This window comes from Zootoca vivipara, chromosome 3, assembly GCF_963506605.1.
Source record: "Zootoca vivipara chromosome 3, rZooViv1.1, whole genome shotgun sequence".
In the NCBI taxonomy this organism is placed as follows: domain Eukaryota; kingdom Metazoa; phylum Chordata; class Lepidosauria; order Squamata; family Lacertidae; genus Zootoca; species Zootoca vivipara.
The window spans coordinates 72,175,810-72,188,087 of NC_083278.1; positions in this window are offsets into that span (position 1 = coordinate 72,175,810).

Consider the following 12,278-nt stretch of genomic DNA (forward strand, 5'->3'; position numbering starts at 1 on the left):
CCTTTACCTTTACCTTACCTAGTAGTAGTAGTAGTAATACCGGTAACTGCAGCCATAATGTTGGCTTTGTAATAAGTCCCTGAAAATAATGTTGCCATCATCACTCTCTCTATCATTCCTGAGCCTAAGGGGCAGCAGTGATTGGAGGTATTTAGCCTTTTAGGGGGCAAAAACAGTGACCACATTCTGCTGCTTTTGTTCTGTTGACTTGAATGACAGGACTACATTAGTCAGTGAATTTTCCCATAAGCCTCTTAAAGAACAGTTAAACATAAAACTATTAAATATATACAAATCCCACGTACCAAATGGTGGACTGTAATGAAAAGCCGAAGAACTGCTGTTCAGAAGCTTAATCTGTGTAATTTTGATAATTTCATCGGATCTCAGGGAATTGCAGTAGGCGTGGCTGGGGGGCGGGGAACGTTCTACCGGCTGAGGGCAGCAAAGCGATACCGGGCAGGCAATCGGAAGATTAGGAGATTTTAAAATTCTGGCCAGTGCTTACATGCACACACATACAGCCACAGAGAGAGACTAAAAAAGGATATTCTTGTAATCTATATTTATAGAAAACGAATGTTAAATATTGAAGGCATGATTCAGTCAGAGTTAAAACACTTCAAAATCACATCTGTTTTGATCGGCAAGCTCAGTATGTGTTTCGCTAGGTCCCATTTAAATTAAAAGGGACACAATGAAACAGTAAGGGTGCTATCCAAAGTTAATCCAAAGTAGACTCCCTGAAACCAATGGGCCTTAAGTAACCTATTCTATTGATTTCAGTGGGCCTACTCTCAGCATGATGTAGTCAGATATCACCCTAATACAATAACAAAATACTAATAAAAACAAACCTTTAAAAACTGAACTTGCAAAGGAAAGTAAAATAAAAAAAAGGTAAAGGACCCCTGACACTAAGTCCAGTCGCGAACGACTCTGGGGTTGCGGCGCTCATCTCATTTTACTGGCCGAGGGAGCCGACATTTGTCTACAGACAGTTTTTCCGGGTCACATGGCCAGCATGACTAACCCACTTCTGGAGAAACCAGAGCAGCACACGGAAATGCCATTTACCTTCCCGCCAGAATGGTACCTATTTATCTACTTGCACTTTGACATGCTTTCGAACTGCTAGGTTGGCAGGAGATGGGACCGAGCAACGGGAGCTCACCCCGTCGCGGGGATTCAAACCGCCGACCTTCTGATCGGCAAGCCCTAGGCTCAGTGGTTTAGACCACAGCGCCACCTATGTCCCCATAGCAAAGGAAAGTACCCCCCCCAAAAAAAACACCCCTCCCTACTTAAAGGGCACCGGAAAATAAGAACATTTATTGGCAACAAAACAGCACCAGAGGCACCAGGTGAGCCTCTGGAAGGGGGGGGGAATCCATCATCGGGGTGCCACAACATAAAAGGTCCCATTTTGGTTTGCTGCCCACCATCTCTGCATCTCATTAAACAGGCAGGTTCATGCAGAGTTATGTGCTCCCTTAGGTGCCTCGATCCCACGCTTGGAAAGGGGCAGGCAATTTAGATCAGAGACATGGCATGGGAAGGAAGGGTTAAAAAAAAATCTTCCTTGGCATGGTGGCTTTGAAGTTAAAATAAAACCCATGGGAGATCCTGATTATTGATCTCCTGCATCATGTTCAGTCGGGTGATGGTAAAAGCATGAGCTAGTTCCAAAGCACGTCCTGCATTTAAAAAGAAAACAAACAAATGCTACCTCTTGGGAACCTATAATGATTTTTGGTAATGTTTTTGCTTTGTGCTCCTAAGTCTGAGATGTGTGGCCCATTTTTACTATGATAATAGATACGTCTCTCTGGGTGAGCCCTTTGAAGTGAATGAGAGGCGTACAAGACAACTTTAGCAAAATAGAAGATGCATTATTTCTAAGCAGGGTATTTTGCTCAACACTTTCCAGAGTCTGTTTCAATAATACTGTAATAAAGAAGCAAATATTGCCATCCTTCTGCCTCTTTAAGGAGCACAGAGGGTATTCCCTTGCAAACAGATAGTGTTTCTATACTGTTTAAACACCCACCTTTTCCAAAGCCCATTAGCAATGGTAATGCTGTGCTGGCTTTTGTTTCGTAAATATTTTCCCTCTATTATGTTCCCAGACTATCCGAAGCCCATCAACACATTGCTGATGATGAACTAGGAATCTTCACCTACAATCATCACCTTTCAAATGACCCATGAAAGAGTCTTTGGAGATCAAAAGATCTGCCTCTATACCCCCCACCTCTCATAGCTCTTTGACTCAGATACTGATGGGATTTAGCACCCATGTGGGACATGGATATGGCCCAGGAGCTGAATTACCTGAAAGGGGGGGGCAGAGGAGATGCTGTTGGATTTCTTTCCACTTGGCTCCATAGTATCACTCAGAAAATGGTTAGAAACCAAAAGAAGAAGGTATTTGCATCATATAAATCTCTTGGCGCATTTTGCATTGGAGTACATTAGTTCACTCTCAATTGGTGATGTTGGCTAGTCAATGGAACCTCATGCAACTTTATCTGTAGCAATATTACATTGCATGTCATAGAATCATAGAATCATAGAATCATAGAGCTGGAAGAGACCACAAGGACCATCCAGTCCAACCCCCTGCCAAGCAGGAAACACCATCAAAGCATTCTTGAGATATGCCTGTCAAGCCTCTGCTTAAAGACCTCCAAAGAAGGAGACTCCACCACACTCCTTGGTAGCAAATTTCACTGCCGAACAGCTCTTACTGTCAGGAAGTTCTTCCTAATGTTTAGGTGGAATCTTCTTTCTTGAAGTTTGAATCCATTGCTCCGTGTCCGCTTCTCTGGAGCAGCAGAAAACAATATTTCTTAAACAATATGTTTAAGGGCGCATCCACACTCCTGCTTGGGCCGTACCTAGAAAGCACAGGTCTGAGAGGTTTTCCACTCTTTGCATGCTTCCTACACATGGGTCTGAAAGGTTTCTCATTTGCCCCTCATCTTTCCTCTGGAAAACCTGCCTTTTACTGCTGAATTGGAACAAATGGCAACCCACAGAAAACCCGGTTGCTGTTTACCTACCAGTAAAGGGTAGGTTTTCCTTTGGGGAAATGGAAGTGTGGAGGAGCCCTAAGACTCCAAGGCATGACAGAAGTATTTCCAGTGAATTTTAGTTCGCCTTCTCCATTCATTATGTGGTACATAATGGTCTAGGGGTGCTTTTTGCAGTCCTTTACCCTGGCATGTTTGGAGGTATCATATAGGGGTGGGGGTGGGGGATGGCTTTGTTACACCCTGCTACAGCCGTAGGTCCAAATGCAGTAGGTTAAACTTCTCACTGATGCTTTATAGACTTTTACAGACATGCTCTTAGGATAGAAGCCTTAATGTTTATTTAAAGGATAGACATATAATCAATTCATGTGACCTAATGCTGGCCTTCATCAAACAGCTTAGTTCACATTACAGCTGCCTGTGCAGCAAAGTTGTTATCTGATTGTTCTATCACACAGATCAGTTTTCACTGCACTGTGAAGTGAGTGGGGGAAATTACTCCAGAGCATGTCCACAGGACCTCTTAAGGCAAGTATTTTGGGGCTGCTCATGCTTGTTTGGCTGATCTTTCCAAAAGCACAGGCTAAATCCACATACCTTATGCTATCCCTGTGTTTCCTGGAGGCTTGAGTCTTTGCGTTAAGGAATGAGCATGTAACTGTTCTGGTTTAATTAACCCTGCATAAAAAGAATATGACTGTGGAGTGTGTCTATGTGAGAGAGGGGGTTGGAAACATAGCGTGTGAGAGAGATGTCTTGGGCTGTGGAGCCAACTTTACAACATTTTTGGAACTGGGAGATCTGAAATAAGGTGCCTTGGCTACATCATGTTTGATGAAGCTGCCATGTTTGGATAACAGGAACCATTCAGTCAAAATATGAAAGGGTGATTGAAGGGAACGGAAAGATGTTAAGTCTCAGGCAATGACATCACTCCACTGAAGGAATTGCTTCAATGTTGGAGGCTTCTTCTATCTCTCTCTTCTTTGGCGATCACTCATAGCTGAATAAGATTATCTTCCATGAACACAGTCCTAACAGTGAGTCCATAAGTGACTGTCAAGGTCAATTCTTGATCCACAAATCCTTCCACAGTGGGGACATAGCTTTCTTGGCCGGAGTTGATCAAGGTGCCTTCTTAGCACGTTTATCCCTTCCGTCCTGAGTTTGAGCATCTTCAAAGTCCATGACACCTTTGGTAAAGGCTGTTCTCCAATTGGAGCGCTCGCATGCCAGTGTTTCCCAGTTGTCGGTGTTTTGTAGATTTGCCTTGAGAGAGTCTTTAAAGCTCTTTGGTGGACCTACAGCATTACACTTTCCATTCTTAAGTTCAGAATAGAGTAGTTGCTTTGGAAGGCGATAATTGCTTCAGTGTTGGAGGCAGTATGTATCTGAATATCAGTCACTGGAAACCACAGGAGAAGGGAATGTTGAATATCGCTCACAGGATTCCCACACGCAACTGGTTGGCCGCTGTGAGAACAGGATGCTGAACTAGGTGGGCCTCTGGCCTGATCCAGCAGGCTTTTCTAATGCTGTTCTGGAAAGGTTAGGGGCTACATTTTGTAGGAAGCATTTCCAGGAAGCAAATGTATATACCAATAAGCAAATGTACTATAGAGGAGCCCATAGTCAGCCACTTGAAGTCTGAGATGCATTCTGTACAAGACATTGTGCATCGGCAATGACAACATTCCATTGGCTTTTAATAGAGAAAGAGCTAGTGGGGGGAGGGAAGAACTGCAGTTATTCCCAGCCCAGCATGCCATCTTTGTGGCCCCCACCCCCCAGCAGAGGACAATGGTTCCCCTTGCTGTGAGAATCCCTGGGAAGCTGGAGTCTGACAATACTGCCCCATAGCTGGAGAGAGAGAGAGAGAGAGAGAGAGAGAGAGAGAGAGAGAGAGAGAGAGAGAGAGAGAGAGAGAGAGATTAAGTTAGGAGTCATCAGTTTTTACCACTTTCCTTTTATACCAGCCTCCTCCTCACTCGCCGCCCCCCACATTTCCCCCCCTTTGTTGGCACAGGGTTGCCATCTACCAGCTGTTCCCCATTCCTTCACCCTTTTTTGCCTTTCAGCACCACACTACCATGAAATACACTTAAGAGAAATTGCTTCCACTTCAGCAGGCCCCTCTGCTTCCCCTGCCCTATTGAGCTGATTTAATAATAATAATGATAAAAGAAGACGAAAACCCTTTCTCGTTTCCAGAGCTGGCTTCTCCAAAAGCCACTTCCTAACTTGCGGGGGGAAGTTATTATATTTGCTATCGCGGCACAATTCAGATTTGCCCGTCTGTCGTCTTCTAATTGATTTAGATTGATCTCTTGAGTGTTTCTCACAGTCTGGGACTGTTTGTTCTCTCCTCCGCCTCTCGCTGGTGAGCTGACCTCGCCCACAGAGTGAGCATTGGCGTTTTCTGAAAAAGGTTTCTCCCACCGATTCATAAAACAGAGGTTTTCTCGCGCGCCAACATTCTTATCCTTTTCTTCTCTCTCCCCTCCTGCTCTGGTGGCTTTTGCGGCATAATCAGATTATAATTCAGACTTGAACTGTAGCCGGGTCTCCATCAGTCACACCTAAAGCAAAGCAGCTTGGGAGAAAATTGATAACCAAGAACCAATTGCCAGCTCTCATAGACTCGACAAGATGACCAGCTGCAGGGCCATGACACCTATAAAAGCATAGGATGATATCGAGACTAGAGTGGCACCTGTCATTTTAGTAAAAACAACAACAAACAGATTAGACAACCTGAGTAGGACCCAAGAACTAGCTCCAGGTGCCTCAAAGGATGCCAGGCTTATGTTTCATGAACGGCAGTATCCCATGTCACATGGCAAACACATTTTGAAACTGAGGTGAGAGGACTTCCAAAAGCAGTTTGTGATGTAGCTATGTAGCACAGGAATCTGCTGTCAGCTATGTAAAAACCCATACATCTAAAGCACCCACCAGGGCCGTCTTAAGCATGCCTGGCACCCTGGCGCCATGGTGCAAAGATCCCTCCGGCGGGCCCCCCCCCGCCCCGTTTCCCAGCGCAGCTGTCTGACGGGCACAGCGCGCAGCGCGGCACCCCCCTGGCGGCCCGGCGGCCTGGCGCATTGTGCCACCCAGCCTTGCCTTAGGGCCGGCCCTGGCACCCACAAATCTTGGGAATTGTCCACCTCTAACAGTGCAACAATTCCCAGCAGCCCCAACAAACTGCACACTACATACACTCTACCTTTAAAGCACACATGGATCACATTATTTCCCTCTGGGAAAATTCCGGGCACCATAGTGCTACTGGGAATTGTAACTCCGTGAGGGGTAAACTACAGTGCTTGAGGGAAAGAGTGCTTCAAATGTGCTTTAAATGTATAGCGCAGGTGTCAGGAACCTTTGGCTTTGCAGATGTGTCTGAACTACAACTCCTATCAGCCCCAGCAAGTATGACAAATGGCCACGGACAATGGGGGTTGTAGTTCAGCCACATCTGGAGGGCCAAAGACTCACGACATCTGGTAGAGTGTGTACACAGCCTCCAGGCTTTGGGGTGTGTGGGGGTGTGTTTTAATGCGCTTTACATTTCTGCTATGTGTGCAGCCATAATTAAACCTGTCACAAATTCCAAAATCGGGCATTCCCAAAGCTGAAGTGGTGCAGAAGTCTGCCTATCAATCTCTCATGTTATCTTCACAACTCGAGGTACATTAGGCTGAAAGCTGGTGAGTGGAGGAATGTCACCTGATGAGCATCGTGACTAAAAATGGATTGGGGGAGAGAGAGAGAGAGAGAGAGAGAGAGAGAGAGAGAGAGAGAGAGAGAGAGAGAGAGAGAGAGAGAGAGAGAGAGAGAGAGGGAGAGATGCATGTGGTTTATACATGTTTTCCTTCCACTAAGTGGCAAGGCAGAAGAGAGTACTACTGTGGAAGAGAGGAAGTAAATAAGAAGGCAGAATAATCTTTTTGCTAATAGCGTTTTCCAGAGGAGAATAATATTTCAATTTCAACAACAACAACAACAACAACAACTTTAGGCTGGGTCCGCTAGAAATCTCTGCTTGCGGTAATTGTGTATCTCGCACTTCATAAAGACAAAGAACTTCAGTGGTGACTACTCTGTGAAATGAAGAATCGAGGTGTCACAGTAGCAAAAAATCAAAAGCACAAAGGGAAGGAAATCGTCATTCACATTTGAGTGCGGAAACAAATACGTATATGCAGATGGCAGGATAGAGATGGGCAGCGCACTTGAAACGTGCTCGATTATGCATTGCATATACTGCTTCATGCACATCTGAAGCCAAAGGCAAGTGGATCTGCTTTCCTCTTCCACAGAGGCCACTCCATTTTTCCATAAACAGCAGGATTCTATATTGGGTTGCATGCGCATAAAACAGATTAACACTTTCCCTGCATGCGGTGGAATTGTGTAGGTGTGTGGGGTGCTGTTATACAAGCCTTCGTCCTGCAGTTGTTTTGGAGTACAACTCAAATCAGCCCCAGCCAACACAGATGCCCAAAACATCTGGAAGGGCTCATGTTGGGGAAAACTACGCTATTGCAACTATTCCGCCATGCATCGTCAGGGGGCAACTGGTTGCAGCCTACCATTTTCCTCTAGATTTTGTACAGCATATAAAGGGTGGTTTGTATACAGCACCCCCACATATCTGAATTTCTGATCTTACAAACTGTTTCCGAGGTGGGATGTGAAGAAGTAGAGTTTGTACTACAAAACAGAAAGAGGCAGTAAGATGTCATAATCTGTGCCTTGTTTCTGCACTCAAAGCCTCAAATGTTGGTATTAACAAGAAGCTTATTGTGTAAACGTAGCCTTGTTTCCATTTATCTTAGTACCAGGAATATGGAGGAAAAAATAATATCCAGGGTTTTTCTTTTGGGGGGGTGGGTGGGACGTGTGTGTGTGTGTGTGTGTGTGTGTGTGTGTGTGTGTGTGTGTGTGTAAAAAAGACTCATGAAAATTATAAATTATTAAGCCATGTGTTTAAATCAGTAAATGGAATGGGTGAACACTAATTTAAAACAATTCTGTTTATTGGGGGTGGAGGGAATCTCCTATTATTGGGAAATGACCCATTTAGAGTGAAACTCTTGGGTGGAAAGCAGCTCTCCACTATTAAGAATTTCCTCAGGTTTTTCCTTTCGGCACAAATACAAACGCGATAAAGTTTTCCCCTTTAGGAACACAAAACTTAGATACGCCATTTGCGTGTGGCTGCCATGTTCCACTCCGCCAGTTTTGATCCTTGTGTGCTGCGGTTGTGTTTTGGAGACGTTCTGCATCTCCTCCTCCTCCCCTCCATCGCCCGCCTCACTCCCCTCTTTTGTCTTTTGGTAACAGCATTTGGCATTTCCCGGACAGCCCGGACTCCATAAGGCCTCAGAGTTTGAATGCTAGAACGGCTTGAACATTGCCTGCTGAGACTGAAGAAGAACTTGAGTGAAAATAATCCTCTCCTTTGTTCTGCTTGGTTTGCTTTTTGTTTGCCTGACAGATGTTCGGCCCCTGAGCGTGTGCATGGAACGGCTCCTCCGAAGAGTCGCCAGGCCCTGTGATCAGTCAGCTTATTGATTTCTGAATATCCCCGTGCTGCTTATTGCCACCACTCGGCCCAGGGCAGGCTTCTGGGCCTGAGACCCCTCTCTCCCCCCCTCCCCATTTTCCCACTCTCCCTGACATACACAGACTGACACACAATTTGGGAGACCTCCCGTTGCGAAGCTCCAGAGGAAAGCAGGTCTTCCTACTGTGCAACTTTAAATGGCAGTGGGCGCGGGCGGTGGCGGAGCAAATTCTGTCAAACGGGCAGATGTGATGATATGTATTGATGCGTCATGACATGTCATTTCAAATGGGATGGAAAGCTCTGAGGCCAGAAGAGGCCTTGCTGTTCCTCTCTAAAGCCTGTCTTCACTTGATCTGAATAATGGCAGGATGAATGGATCAAAGGTATAATTCTGAGCACAGTCGCACACATCCCACAGATTCTAGGCTGGTGGTGTCTGAATCCCATTTATTTCTTTGTTTGTTTCTTTAGGTGTTGTTGCTTGCTGTCCTACAGCTTGTCTGCACCAGAATTTACTGTGTGTTTGCAGCTGCTTGTGTAGTCCACACAATCTCTACCCTCAAACAACACCAATCTCAATAAATTGGGGGATACTGGGCTCCAAACTGCTCCACTCAGGGTTGCAGATGACTTGCTTCAGCGTCTTTGGGTGGGTAGAGCGATCGTCACTTTCTGCTACTGCACTTTCCACACCCACTAATTCCTCGGTGATTTCGTTTCTTCTTCCAGCCTCGCTCATAACTATTTCTGGTGCGATGCTGAATGGAGGAGCATAGCTTTAGCAAGCACATAAGGGGATGCTTCCTGGGAAAGGTTAGACTTGTTTCTCATATACAAATAAATGCAGGTGTGGACTACTATGGTCTCATCTGAATGGTGGGGAAAGTGGATTAACAGCTAAATAATGCTCAGACATGGCCAATCCCCCAGTTGACACCTGTTGTTTCAAGGACATGAAAGAAGCAGCCTCCAGTTTTCTGGAGATACAACTGAGTTTTCCACATCTGATTTCCTTGCTCATTGTGTGTTTAGCCCTTTAAACCTCACCCTATAAATAAATTCAGACAACTCAAATTTTGGTTTGGTTTTTGGCAGAATTTAGGCCACAACTTTATTGATTACATCAGGTGAGTTGTTGCATAGGCTTTGGTTCAACTAGCTCCTGCACTGTTGCAGGTAGCGCTGACCCAGGGCACCAGCATAGGTCAGCCAAGGGTGAACACCTGGAATGGCGGAAAGCCGGGGACGGACTATGTCTGCCACCCAGATGTCCCCCTGGACTCAGGCATGGGCACAACCCCTCGCAGGGTTGACCAAACCATTGAGTCCCTGGATTCCTTTAACAGAATACCCTTCACATAGGGATGGCGAGAGTGTTCCCCCATCCCTATCACCTGAACCAGAGCCTATCTGCCACCTTACAAGTTGTGACGATTTGCTACGCGGCAGGCGAAACCCAAATGGCACCAGCCAATCAGCCAAGTGGGGAAAATTCCTGCCGTGCCCCTGTCCCAACAACAGACGACACACGACAGCATAGCAAGGTCAAGCGTGCAAGCCCTAAAAATAGGGAGAGGTGGGTGGGTGTTCTGATGCACTATGCCAAAAGAGGAAGCTCTGAGTCAGGTGCATGGGCATATACAGGTCCCTTGATCAGTTTGGCTAGCGTCCCATTGGCCTGATTCAGCCCAGCATCAAGGGACCTACCAATAGGGTGTTGTGGCTATCCAATCGTGCCCACCCACAACACAGTTGCCAGGTCGCACCGCAACACGTGCCCTCTTTGAGGGAGGACATGATATTCTGACACGATTTTTGTCTCATATTTTTAATTATTTAGCCCATGTTTAAGCCAGCCTGTCAGGCAATGGAGCCCACAGGTTGAAATGGCAAGGCTCATGGGAGCATCTCCTGGCTAGGGAACCTGTAAAGCAAAGAGTTAAACTGAGACTCCAAGGATATCAGGCACGAGTTATGTAAGCTCCAGAGTATCCATCAAATTAAGTATCAGCTACTATAACCTAGGCAAGTTGCACTAGTATATGCTGTCTTGATACTAATGGCTTTTTATAGAGTTGTCACTCAGATATGTGCGGCTGCGCCACGAAGCTGTGATTCTGCTCTTGCGCATTCTATTCTGTAGTTGACTGAGCCCCGTGTTCAGGTGAATGTTTTGGTTCTTTTGTACAGCTTTCCCTCAGTTCTTGTGGTTTTGCTTCATCAGAGGGTTCCATTCTGGTGGCCTGGGGCATGGAGGAAACAGACTTTCCGAGCCAATGAGGAAACACAGGTCATTTGTGATAATAACTGGATTATGGGGAAGATCCTCATGGAAACTGATAGTCAGTAGAAGACTTCATTTTGTGGGAATGTTGAGGAAAGTAGGAGAGGATATATTGATTAAATATTATCCCTCCTCACTCATGCTAGTGAACAAGTAGCAGAGCACATTCCCTTGCAGATTGCTGGAAGCAAGTTGATGGATTCATTAGAATTTAAGTTAAGCAATCCAATCTGGCTTGTCCAGTCTGGATTGTTCCTGGTAAGTATCCCCTTTGATTTCCCTCTTAAAAATAACAATAACAATAGAGTCTTGTTTGAAAGTAAGAGAAAGTTTATTTACATGCAGTGCTGTGAAGACAGGCTTTGTCTTGTGGTTACAGTTACATTTCTAGAGAAAAGAAGTCTGAGCTAGGCCTCAGACTTTCTACCTTGTGGCTTCCATCCTCTGTAAGGATGAGCCATGTGCTGGCTAAGAGCCAGAAGAGAGGAAGATGGCAAAAGAGCAAAAGAGGAAGGTGGCTGCATGGCTATCCCTTTTGTAGGGTCTGCTAGGCTCATCTACTGATCATACACAGGGGGAGGAGGCTCCATACCAGGTGTGACAGGAAGTCCTCCTTGTCTGGAGCAACATTTCCCTGTGTGTCCACTCTAGGCAACAGGAAGTGTTGTATTTGACAGTTTCACTGATGATACATCCCACATATTTCATCTGCAGAGGAAGAAATTTGGTTGGTGTTTTGACACTAGCCGACTAATAACTCTTCACCAAGACATTTGGGAGTGATTAATCAGTGTTGTTCTGCTGTTTTGTTCTAGTCTTAACTTGTTATACTGTGTTTTACAATTTTAAGTTTTATGAATGCAGACCATCCTGAGGCTATTTATGATGAAAGGCAGCATATTAATTTACTGAATGAATTTTTCTTGCCAGCCTCAAGACCATGGATGGAGAACCAGTGTCCTTGCAGATGTTGTATGACCAAACTCTCATTGACCCAAACCAATATGGCCAGTGGTCAGGTCTTATGGGTGCTGCAATCCAACATTTGTAGGTCTAGATTACCCATTGCTGCTGCCTTTCATCAAATATATATATTTGTCCTGATGTCTCAGGGCTTCTTCACACATGCATATACTCCTCAATGCTGAATTACGCAGCACCTACTGACACTCTGTAGAATGCTTGAACAGACTCTTGACAAGAAATTACATTTGAATTGAATGCGGAGTGATGTGAGAGTTCTGTCTGTGATGTTAGGCTTGCAATGGTCCATTCATACATGCAAGCCATCATCTGATCTTACTGTCATCAAGTGATGAACATAATGGTGTGGTCCAACATTTTGTAGGGGACAGCAGTTTGCCACAGCAGCAGGATTAGA